At 37.5% G+C, this 13,220-nt stretch overlaps 1 protein-coding gene across 1 annotated transcript in view; it reads left to right on the forward strand.

The window, feature by feature from the left end:
• Positions 1 to 13,220, forward strand: part of LOC122798645 (histone-lysine N-methyltransferase PRDM9-like) — a 264,008-nt gene that overhangs the window by 125,319 nt on the left and 125,469 nt on the right. The window contains 1 exon segment of the mRNA XM_044067731.1: positions 12,765 to 12,891. The gene's annotated coding sequence lies outside the window, so the exon portion shown is untranslated.

Genomic DNA, 13,220 nt, shown 5'->3' on the forward strand with positions numbered 1-13,220 from the left:
TTTCTCCGCTTTTGGCTGGGGACCAGTCATTTTCAATTCGGAGCCCTGCCCTTTGGTGTCACTACAGCCCCCCAGAGTGTTCACCAAATGCATGGCAGCGGTCACGGCTCACCTGAGACGTCAAGGATTCCAAGTGTTTCCGTATCTAGACGACTGGCTCCTCTCAGCCACCACCAGGCATCAACTTCTCCAAGCCAGAGATTATACTCTACGTCTCTGCGGTCCGTTAGGAATTTCAGTCAACTTTGAAAAGTCTTCCTTATTGCCTTGCCAATCTATTACCTTTATAGGCGCAGATCTAGACACTACTCGGATGTCAGCAAACCTAACAAGTCAAAGAATTCTAGATATCCAAAACCATGTTCGGATCATCCTATCCAGCAAAAAGGTACAAGCCAGGTTGGTCCTGAAAGTGTTGGGCCTTATGGCAGCCGCCATCACACTTCTTCCTCTGGCCCGTTTCTACATGCGTCTCCTACAGTGGATGTTGTTTACCCAATGGTCCTTCCAGCAGCTTCCCATGCGTCACAAGATTTTGGTGACACAGACCTGCAAAAGCCATCTATCCTGGTGGACTTCTTCCCCCCTAGTCCATCAGGGCAGACCATTTGTCCCCCTGGCCCCGGTAGCCACGGTCACTTCGGATGCCTCCCTGATCGGGTGGGGGAGGCATTATCAGGGCAGGATGGTTCATGGCACGTGGCAACCGTTCGAATACCACTTGCACATAAATGTCCTAGAGATGAGAGCAGTGCTTTTAACGTTGCAAGCCCTCAATGACTTTCTTCCCTTAGGAACTATTGCAGTTCACACGGACAACATGTCCGTGGTGTGGTACATCAACAAGCTGGGCAGGACCAAGTCCTATCCTTTGTGTCGAGAAACTCTCAGACTTTGGCAATGGGCGATCTCCTCTCATCGGTTTCTGGTAGCAACGCATATCCCTGGGAAAATCAACATAATAGCGGACAGATTGAGCAGAGCTATACTCATGCCTCACGAGTGGTCTCTCAAACAATCTATAGTGGAAGAGATTTTTCAGAAGTGGGGCTGCCCATGCTGCGACCTTTTTGCTACACCCCAAAACAACAAATGCCCAGACTTCTTCTCTCTCTTTCCACTTCCGGGCCATCCCCCCAGAGACGCTCTTACCCAGGATTGGCCCCGGGGACTTCTTTATGCCTTTCCCCCCTTTCCGTTAATACCTCAAGTACTCCAGAAAGCTACCGTCTTGAGAGCCAAAATGATTCTCATTGCCCCTTACTGGCCTCGACAAATTTAGTTCCCATTCCTTCATCACCATCTCTTGGTGCAGCCTTGGCATCTGGACCCAGTTCCAGATCTTCTGACCCACCAGTCAGGTCAACTGCACTGGTCCATTCGTTCCCTCAACCTCACCGCTTGGTTGCTCCACTTCCTTCCTTAGCCAGGCTTCCTATGATCTCTAACCCCGTTAGAGATATCATAGTAGCTTCTCTAAAGTCCTCTACCAGGAGGATTTACTCTAGCAAATGGAAACGTTTCTCCTTTTGGGCAAAGTCTAAGAACATAGACTCTTTTACTGCCCCTATTCAGTCAGTCTTGGACTTTCTAGCTGAAATATTTCACTCCGGTTCTTCTTCTTCCACAGTTAAAGTCCAGTTGGCATCAATCTCTAATTTCCATGTCAGATTTGCAGACCAGAATATTATGTCTCACAAACTTTGTAAAGCCTTTCTCAGAGGGGTGTTCCTACTTAAACCCCCTGTTAGAGATCCTCCACCACAGTGGGACCTAAATTTAGTGCTGGCATCCTTGATACTTCCCCCTTTCGAACCGGCTGCTACATGCTCATTAAAATTTTTTTCTTGGAAGACACTCTTCCTAGTTGCTATTACTTCGGCTAGGAGGGTGTTGGAACTACATGCTCTCTGTGTTCGTCCCCCTTACTTGGTCTTCCACAAGGATAGAGTATCCTTAAGAACCAATCCATCCTTTTTGCCCAAGGTTGCTTCTAAAACAAATTTAAATCAATCCATTGACCTTCCTGTATTTTTTCACAATCATTCTAACAGGGCAGAACAAAGATTGCATTGCCTAGATGTTCATCGCCAACTCAGATATTACTTGGACAGAACAAAGAAATTTAGAAAATCTGATCAGCTTTTTCTTTCTTATGCTGAAAATAAGAAAGGTCTTCCTGTTTCTAAAGTGACCTTATCCAGATGGCTGTCTTCCACCATTTCTGACATTTATCAGCTTAGGGGCAAACAACTGATCTCAAAACCTAAAGCACATTCTACTAGAGGTCTAGCCACATCTACAGCCTTTCAGGATAGACTACCCTTAGACACTATCTGTGCAGCAGCCACTTGGGCCACTCCTCATACCTTTGTTTCTCATTACAAATTGGATTTGGCCTCCAGGAACAGGGCAAGTTTTGGTTCCACAGTTCTCAAGAGTCTGTTCCATTGAGCCACCCAGGATAGAGGTGCTAAGGACGTGGTCCCATCCAGCAAGAATGAAGGCGAGATTGACAACTTAACATTTAGAAGTTATGTACCTACCATAACGTTCCATGTTAGTTGTCTTCTCTCGCCTTCTTTCTTGCGTCCCTCTCTCCTGTCCCCCTAGCGTGGACAGACCTTGATTTTCCTTTTTCTCTGGGAGATTGTTCTCCCTTGGACACCAGTCAGCTCTGGACCTTTATTACCTGGGTTCCCCTTACAGTCTTCTCAGGTTAGTTGTTCTTCTTTCCTTTGTGGAAAGATTGCGGGCAGTTTTTTTCCTCTAGATACAAAACGAGATCTGGGTAATCACCGCCTTGCATCATGGGATATAGGGCTGCCTCGAGCTGGTAAAAGTGACTCTCGAGCTTAGCAAGTGCCGAGTCGGAGCTGAGGATCGGCTCCGAACCCATCCAGCAAGAAAGAAGGCGAGAGAAGACAACTAACATGGAACGTTATGGTAGGTACATAACTTCTAATTTTTGAAGATAGATTACAGTTAATTAAAATGATTCTTCTCCCTAAAATGTTGTATGTTGTACAAGCCACTTTGTTAATTCCTGAGCAAACTCACCTTAAGAAAATGACATCAGTTTTGCTAAGATTTCTGTGGTTTCCTAAAAGAAACAAAATTGCATATACCCATCATATCAGACAATGGGACCAGGGAGGAATACATTTCCCAGATATTGAATATTATATAAGAGCAACTTTACTTAAAACTGTGGTTGAATGGATCAATCCAAATTATATGTCTAATTGGAAATTGTTACATACAACTATAATAATAAATGAAAATAATTTACTTAAAAATTCTACTTTTCTAGACGAGGACAATATATTATGGTACTCACTGGCCTTAAATTATCAATACAATATAACTAAACTAACTAGGACAAATTTAATAAATCATTTATTTGACTATTTTTGGAAATTTATAAACATGAATATGGATTTAAAGCTTTGGTTTGCAACATTAATTCCCTTCAGCATTACTAAAAACGTTCCAGATATAATTCATAGAGATATATTCCTCTCTTGGTAACAGAAAAATCTAATCTGTTGGTTACACTGTCTAAAAAATCGGCAAGTATGGGATTTACAGTATATGATGTCAACTTACAAAGTGAATTCTCATGAATGGTTAATACATCAGAATATATTGACGTATTCCAAGGATCTATGTAGGATAATAATTCTTATTTTTTCAAATACACCAAATTTTATATCCAGACTGTTTGAAATCTTATATAATAAGAAATTGGAAAATGGTACTTCATATTTATATAATCTAATAAAAAATTACAAAACACAACCTAAACCAGCATATTGGCAATATATTACTAAAGGATATATGATTCAGTTAATCTCTGAAAATAAATCTAATTTACTTCTCTCAGTAAAATTAACTTGTTTCATTATTGGAGAATATTTACCTGGAAATTCCATCAGAGATCCTTTTTAACCCCTGATAAAGTTTCAAAAATCAATCAATCCTTCTAATGATGGGTTATGCTGGAGATGTCAACAGTATAATAAAGCTGATTGGTCTCACATTTTCTACGATTGTATAAAAATTAAACCCTTTTGGGAAAGTATTAACAATTTCTTGCAGGCAATTTATACAGATAATTTTGTCATGACCAAGGCTTTGTTATTACTGAATATAACTGACAATGCTTATTCTTCAAATAAGTCTGACCTTCATTTACTTTGGACTATACTAACTATAGCTAGGAAATGCATGACAAAGAGATGGAATTCTACCACAGCTCCTAGCAAAGAAGATTTCATATGTCTATTGAAGAGGACAGCCTTAATGGAAGTAAAAAACAAAGAATTAAGACTGTTTCCTAGACCATTAACTAAAAACCCTTGGAAGAAGTTCTAACTTTGATTGATACTTTGCAAATGGATCTAACCTCCTCATGAAGCAAGTACTATTTAACTTGAATTAAACTATATCTGTGTAATTTGTTATCACGCAAGTTTTAAAATGTCAGGCTAAATGTAAATTTGTATATAGTTAGTAATTATCTGACTTGATTGTAAACCGTGATACGTTTTCATTTATTGTTTATTGCAAATTTAAAATAAAAATCATCCGAGTAAAAAAAAAAAAGTGAAGAAAATAAGGTGTCAGAAAAATATGTATCCAGACGTACAAACTGTTAGAAGAATATGTATTCAAAAATATATATATTGTTAGAAAAGCATGTATTCAAACATCTATAAACTGTTAGGGAAATGTGTGCTTTAGACATGAATAAATGTGCTCAAATCTATATGAAGAGCAAAGGTTGGAAAATAGTATAATATGTAATGCATTTAATTCTGTTTTACTAGAATAATAGTAGAAATGAACTTGCATATTATTGCTTGAAGCTTAGCTGCAGTGTGAACAAAAGCTTGACCCTGAAATTAGCCAGCTCGGCTGGAACATGTCTTTCAGTGAAAATTATTTGCAAAGTTAGAAAATAATGAATCTGTCTGCATGTGTATCTTTTTCCTGCTTCCACCAAGGAGAATGGCCTTGTGAACACTACCGGTGATAAGAACCCAGCTGGTGAACAGAGAGACAAAGAACTGTATTAAAAAGACATTCATCCATTGTATTTGAACTAATCTAAGAGCCTTGGATTAGCTACATCTTCAAAAAGACATTGTAACTGACCAGGTGCTTTGCAAGGCTGTAATATTCTCATGGGAAAGAAACTTTTCAAAAAGTGAAACATCAGCATTTTCTTATGAGTAGTAGTGATGTAAAGGGCCTGTCACTGACCACGTCAGTGAGGTGGGCAAAAGCTGATTGTAAACATTATAAAATGGAGGGTATTTCCTTAATAAAGTCAGTCAAAATTCTGTACATGCTTGTGTATGGTTTTTTGCCTCCTAATAATCATTAGAGCATAAATGCATAACTGTTTGATATCTGAGCACCCTGCATTACTGTCTGTCATTTTGAAAAACCTAATGATTTTTACAGTCTGATTTAACAATTTATTTAACATTTTGGTCCTTCGAGCCGGAATTCCCTTGGTAAGCTACAGGTCAGAGTGCATGTAATAAATCTACACAGGAGGAGTTGACAAAATGGTTCTTCTTAAAGTGAAAAGACCTCCGACTGAATTGTTGTGTGTAAAGAGGCTGTCCACTTTCTGATCTGTGGCTGAAAAGCGGAAGACTGGGCCCCAAGAAGAAAAAACAGCAGTAAGCGGGAGGCTCAGGTAAGAAGAATTTCCCTCTTTGTCTTTGTTTTAGATCAGGGACCAGGTTACACTGTGCTATTGCTAAGGTTTGTGATAGCAGGGAGAGATAGTCAAGTATTGTATCTTGAGTCATAGATCAGGGAATAACAAAGCAAAGTAAACAGTCATTCTAGACACTACTGTGGATATGGGGAAATAAGATACCACGTGGTACAAGAGAAGGGTTACGTAACAGTCTTTTTAAGACATGGGAGATCAGTGCACTGAAAAATCATGAGATCCGCCCTAACGGATAATGTGAAGTATATGCAATTGCAGCAAGCAGATAATGTGAGATATTGTACAAAATGTGTTAACAACTATGAATTTGATAGTAAACTAGATAAACGTTCACTAGTTAAACTCCTTAAACAAGCTTTAATCTGATGCAGGACGTCAGGCAAAAAGCAAAAGCAGCACCAACTAGGCATACCTCAAGCACATAGGTGGATTGAGAAAGCAAATTGTAGAGAAAACAGAAGCTTAGAAAATTCTGAAACATTTTTAGACAACAGAGTGAAAGGTCTGACAGACAGAATCTCTGAAAGATGGAAACTTAGAGCAGACTGGACTTGCATTAATTAATGCATACAATGGGAAAATGAGACAATAGATGGATATTATGCTAGATTATTAGAATGCTTTAAACAACAATTAAAAAAAAAAAAAAAAAAAATGCATTTTTAAAAGGTTGCATTGCCCCTATCAGTAGCTTTATTACAAAGCATATGATAGATCACTGAACAAGCAGGCTGCAAGCCTTACTTGAGTATGCTAGACGTACTGAAAGACACTTTAATAGTAAAAAGAAAAAAAGGCACAAGTCTTCACTGCTGAAGACGAAGCTGAAGTATTTGTATTACAGTCAGATAAAAAGGGCATCTAGCTAGGGACTGTAAACAAAATAAGAAAGCAATGACAGAAGATAAAGGAAATAAGGACTGACTATATAATAGTAATAATAACCAAAAATCATCAGAAAAGGTTAATAAACAAAAAGAAAATGTAAATGTAGTAGAGGAAATAAAGAAAGTACAAACAAATGTAGAGAATGAAAATGGAAATAAAATTTTAGATTTAGTATTGTTGAGCCTGGAGCTCTACCTAGCAAATACAAAGCCAGAAGTAACACTTCTGGTGGAGGGAAGGGAAGTCAAATTCCTGTGTGACTCAGGAGCGTCACGGACTTTGATATACCCCTCCAAGTTACCAAAACATTCTGAATCACCTGATTATATATTAGTAATAGCAGCAAATGGACAGCTATACAGGGAACCACTCTCCCATAATATAGCAATAACTGACCCTGTTTCAGGTATGACTCAGAAAAGTAAAATTGTAGTTTCTGCAAAATATCCAGCAAACTTCCTGGAACGAGACCTTGTGCAGATATTTGGCATAGCAGCAGTTCCTACCATGCAGGGTATGGAGGCACAAAAACAAATGAATGCTTTTTTGTGGCGTGATCGGAGGGTAAAGCCTATTATTGGTACAGCCAGGACCTAGTTATGACTGGTCCAGGGGCAGTAACCAAAGAACTGATGAACGTAGCCATCAGTAAGGTACCCTCCCTTGACACTGATCAGCAGCATTTGTTACATTGTACTCTATACTACTGTAGCACACCAGGACCTAATAAGAAATATAAGCAAGAATTGTTCAAAGGGAAAAGAAAAAATCCTGCTGACAGATTAATATTACAAACTTTATGTTGGGATACTGAGGGAAACAGTGTAGTAAGCTGTTCATTACCTCAGGAATTCATGAGATTGTATAAGTCCAATAGACTGCCACATGTCAGCTTGACAAAAAACAAAAGTGTTAAATGGGCAGACTTAGAAAAAAAGGTAACAAAATGGGAAAACAGACTGATTTAAAATGTCAGGACAAGGGATACGAAAACAAAACTGAATTGGTTGACACAGACACATACAGCTGTACACTTGCAATCTAGTGAGGACAGCTGATTAGCATTTTTATTAAAAGAAAAAGAAGAGGCCTTGTGTAAAATTCCAACAACTCTGTGGTCAACAGGCAAGTTAGATGTAGGGCTTATTCAAACAGCAGGACCAGTTACAATTACCCCAAAGTCAGCTTTTAGACCACAGAAAAGACAATACCTTTTGAGAAAGGATGCAAAAGTAGAAATTAAGCCTATAATAGCAGCATTACTCAAAAAAAAAAAAAAAAGAAATACTGGTAGAATCTCCTGATTCACCATGTAATACACCCCTATTTCCTGTTAAAAAAGCAAACAGGAAATGGCAGATGGTACAAGATTTATAAGCTGTAAATAATGCAGTAATACCTAGAGCACCTACGGTGCCAGACCAACATACCTTGTTGAATGATTTAAAGCCACAACAGAAGTATTTTACTGTGGTAAATATAAGCAATGCTTTCTTTTCAATACCTATACATCCTAATAGTCAATATTGGTTTGCATTTATATTTCAGGGTAAAAGGTATACATATACTCGACTACCACAGGGATATTGTGAGAGCCCAATAATATTTGCAAAAAAAATGGCTAGCAACCTGGCAGGGTTTACCCCACCGGAAGGTAGTCAAATTTTACTTTATGTAAATAACATCTTGCTAGCAGCACCCAGCAGCAGTGCAGGGTGAATACAGTAGCATTATTAAAATTTTTAGTAATACAAGGACAAAGTAAACAAAAGTAAGTTACAACTTTGGGAAAAAACACAGGTTAGATACCTGGGATATGTAATATCCAATAAAGGTAAAATACTAGATAAAGGGAGAAAGAAAAAAAAAAACAGCAATTTTGCAAGCACCCAAACCAACAACTAAGAAAGAAATAATGTCTTTCTTAGGTACAACTAATTTTGTTGAAGCTGGGTACCAAATTATTTTACAATGGAAAACAAAAGCAGAAATGGCTTTCTGCAGGTTGAAGCAGTTAATAGCTTCTTCATTAGTTTTAAGACTTCCAAGTTATCACAAACGTTTTTTCAGACCGTAAATTGTAAGCAAGGGTACATGACATCAGTATTAAAGCAACAACATGGGGATAAGCAATGCCCCATAGCTTACTATTCATCACAGTTAGACCCAGTGGTGCAATCTTTGCCTCACTGTGTACAAGCAGTAGTTGCAGCAGCAATGGCAGTGCAGGCTTCAGCCTCAGTAGTGTTGTTCCACCCTCTCACATTGAGAATGCCTCATGCAGTTGCAATAATTCTGCTACAAAAAAAAAAAAAAAAAAAAGGTTGCATACCTTTCTCCTGCTAGACATCTTTCATGTATGACCATACTGCTGAGTCAACCTCCTATGAACAGTTAGCTTTACCTAGACAAGATCTTACAGATATGCCCTTGAATGATGCTGAGGTGACATATTACGTGGATGGCTCATGCAAAAGGGGTCCTACAGGAAAGAATCTGGTGGGGTATGCAGTAGTTACAGACACTGAAATTTTAAAAGCACAAACTGTGCACACAACTTGTATGCTCAAGCAGCAGAACTGGTAGCCTTGACAGGAGCATGTATTTTAGTAAAAGGCAAGAAAGTAAACATATATACTGATAATCAGTATGCTTTTTCTACAGTGCATGTGTTTGCACAACAATAAAGAAAATAGAGGATGATTACATCCAGTGAAAAACCTATTAATCATGCTAATTTATTTTGGAGCTATTAGAATCTATTCAACTGCCTACCAAAGCAGCTATTTGTAAATGTGTAGCTCATACAAAACAACAGGATAAGATTTCAAAAGGTAATGCACAAACTAATGCAGCTGCAAAGCAAGCAGCCTCAGACTCAGACACTTTATTTCTAAATGAGAAATTACAACCCTCTGAGATTTTAGATTTAGACATGTTAAAAACAATGCAGATGCTTACTACAAAAGCAGAAAAACAAAAATGGGTAAAACAAGGTGCAATTTTTGAAAATAGACTGTACATTTCCAAAGGAAAAACAATATTGCCGTCTAATTTATTTAGATATGCAGCTTTGTTGAGCCATGGGCAGAGCCATGTCTCAACAGGGGGGATGGTACAATTAGTAAATAGAATATTCCAAATATATGGATACATAAATTATACAATAAAATTTTGTGCAAATATATGGATACATAAAATATACAATAAAATTTTGTGCAGCTTGTCATACTTGTAACAAGCACCATGCACAAGGAGCATTTAAAACAAGCAAGGAGTTCCCCAACACCACCATATCCGTTCCATACTATTTGTATGGACTTCATAGAGTTGAATAAATGTGAAGGAAGGAAGTTGATGAGTGAGACTCAGAAGAATTGAATTTGCTGTTTACCTCTAGCATTGCTGAGCATGAAAACAGTAACAAATGTAAAGGGTTTGATCCCCTTTGAAGTAGTATTTGGAAGGGCATATTATGTGCCTCAGTGGAAAGCTCTCATGCCTGCAGAGCTGGAGGCTGACAGTTCATTAGCTAATTATATAAAAAACTGTTAATAAATAAATCTGTTTTGCAGTTTAACTCTTTTCAGATAAAAGAACTTTCAGCTGAATAAGAACTTTGTGACTGATACACAAGGGCAAAATGGCCAAGAGTAAAGCAAACAAAAAAGCAGAGCAACCCAAGAACTATTGCATAATTATTTTGTTAACTGTGCATTTGTTGACTATAAATGTGACAATTTTTCTCTTATTGTGGTTTTTCCCTGCACTCAACCACACAAGTGAAAGTGAGAAGACGTGATGAACTGTTTATAGACTGGCATCCAAACTTTAACACATACCTGGCCATGAAGCATGTGTATACAGAGACTATAAACTTTTCAAATTGCTGGGGTTGTACAGCTATACCAACAGCATAAAAGACTGTTAATGTCCACTGTCCCTCTGGGGATAAAATGAGACTTGGGAAAGTTTTTTTATATACCCTCCAGGTGGGCTGGAGTAATGGTAATATAACAATGTCTTATAAATGTTGCATTAAAGTCAAAAGTGGGGGTACTGTTTGTGATACTAACTATAATTCATATCTGAGTTCAATGAAAACTACATTAAATGCAGTACGTGACAATCCAGTCTTAACTAAACAATTGTCTATTAAAGACAGAAAAATGTTTCATGCAGGGATAACACGTATTAGTACCAAAGTAATGATTTTATTTGTGGGAAAAAGGCATATGAATGGTTACCTGAGAATTGGTCCGGCAGTTGTTTTTTGGGTTATCTGGTTCCAGCAATAAGACATACTGCAGAATTACCTTTGGGTAAGATACGAAATGTAAGGGAAACCGCTCGAAAATCTGAAGGTCCAGTTAAGAAACCTGTGAATCCAGTTGGTAAAATCGTAGCTGGTTGAAAAGACCATAATTCAGTGAAAGACAAAAGTAAATTGACTCATATGGACTTGGGCAACAGTGTTATATCCAGGGCAGGAATACCACCAGCCTATGGAGCAGTCAAATCGATCTGGGAGCTGAGGAAGCTGTCAAGAAGCCATGAGTAATGCAACTTTTTCCACCCTAGAATTGGTGACTGATAAACTGAATGCAATGAGAACTGTTGTGCTACAAAATCGAATGGCTCCTTACTTCACCCTAGCGGCAAGAGGTGGTACACGAAGAAGAATGCTGTGCTTTTATCCCTGAGGATCGTCAGACAAATAATCACCTAGAGGTAATTCAGCAAGTATCAGCAATGACTAAACCAGGCCCAAACCCACTGACGGACTTTTTCCAGAATCTGTTTGGGGGGTGGGGTTCCATCCTATTGAACATTTTAATTGCTATTTGTGTGGGTATACTCCTAATAGGAGCATGTGTTTACTGTGGAATTCCCTGCATGAAAAGATTAATCAAAAAATTTGTTGATATATCTGTTACTAAAACTTTTTACCAAAGTGTTGAAATTAAAAGATTGATTTCAAATGATGCTTTTTCTGAAATATAAAACAAATGACTAGCTTAGCTGAAAGTCCTTAGAAAGGAAAAGGCTAAGAAATGAAATGATATTGTTTATGTTTCTAATAGAATGAAATGCATTAACAGGAGGGAGAATGTCAGAAAAATATGTATCCAGACGTACAAACTGTTAGAAGAATATGTATTCAAAAATATATATATTGTTAGAAAAGCATGTATTCAAACATCTATAAACTGTTAGGGAAATGTGTGCTTTAGACATGAATAAATGTGCTCAAATCTATATGAAGAGCAAAGGTTGGAAAATAGTATAATATGTAATGCATTTAATTCTGTTTTACTAGAATAATAGTAGAAATGAACTTGCATATTATTGCTTGAAGCTTAGCTGCAGTGTGAACAAAAGCTTGACCCTGAAATTAGCCAGCTCGGCTGGAACATGTCTTTCAGTGAAAATTATTTGCAAAGTTAGAAAATAATGAATCTGTCTGCATGTGTATCTTTTTCCTGCTTCCACCAAGGAGAATGGCCTTGTGAACACTACCGGTGATAAGAACCCAGCTGGTGAACAGAGAGACAAAGAACTGTATTAAAAAGACATTCATCCATTGTATTTGAACTAATCTAAGAGCCTTGGATTAGCTACATCTTCAAAAAGACATTGTAACTGACCAGGTGCTTTGCAAGGCTGTAATATTCTCATGGGAAAGAAACTTTTCAAAAAGTGAAACATCAGCATTTTCTTATGAGTAGTAGTGATGTAAAGGGCCTGTCACTGACCACGTCAGTGAGGTGGGCAAAAGCTGATTGTAAACATTATAAAATGGAGGGTATTTCCTTAATAAAGTCAGTCAAAATTCTGTACATGCTTGTGTATGGTTTTTTGCCTCCTAATAATCATTAGAGCATAAATGCATAACTGTTTGATATCTGAGCACCCTGCATTACTGTCTGTCATTTTGAAAAACCTAATGATTTTTACAGTCTGATTTAACAATTTATTTAACATAAGATTTATTTATTCTCCTCAGATTAGCAACTAATGCTTCTTTGGCAATTTTGAACATAGTTGCATTCTTTTTGAAACATTTTAAACTCTCTTCTCCATACAGTCAGATGAACAAGTAAATATTTTCCACTTTCAGGATCCCCAAAGCTTTGCAGATGTCGCTGTTGAGTTTTCAGGAGAGGAGTGGAAGATGTTAAATAAACAGCAGAAAGAGCTACACAGGAACGTGATGGTAGAGAACTATGAGAACATGATTTCTGTAGGTAAGGTGATCTCAGGCATGCTATCTGTATTTGTTGGGTAAACTTATCTGTAGAAATAGTGCTGTTAATGTGAAGAAAAATTTTAAATGGTTTTGTAAAATGTGTTAATGTTTTGTTCCATTCTGAAAATTAAAATGATATGTTACATTTATCAAATCTAGTTTATATCTTATTTACATATTTGTTTTTTTCCTTATATTTTATTTTACATAACTGCACAGAAAACAGGGCTGACAAACTTAGCCAATAACTAAGGCCAATGTTCAGAAACAAATAGCACAATGCATTACATGAAAGTGCAGTAAGAGTAGTGCCAACGCAGAGTTGTG

Source organism: Protopterus annectens, chromosome 3.part1 (assembly GCF_019279795.1).
Source record: "Protopterus annectens isolate FY-2018-M chromosome 3.part1, PAN1.0, whole genome shotgun sequence".
NCBI lineage: Eukaryota > Metazoa > Chordata > Ceratodontiformes > Protopteridae > Protopterus > Protopterus annectens.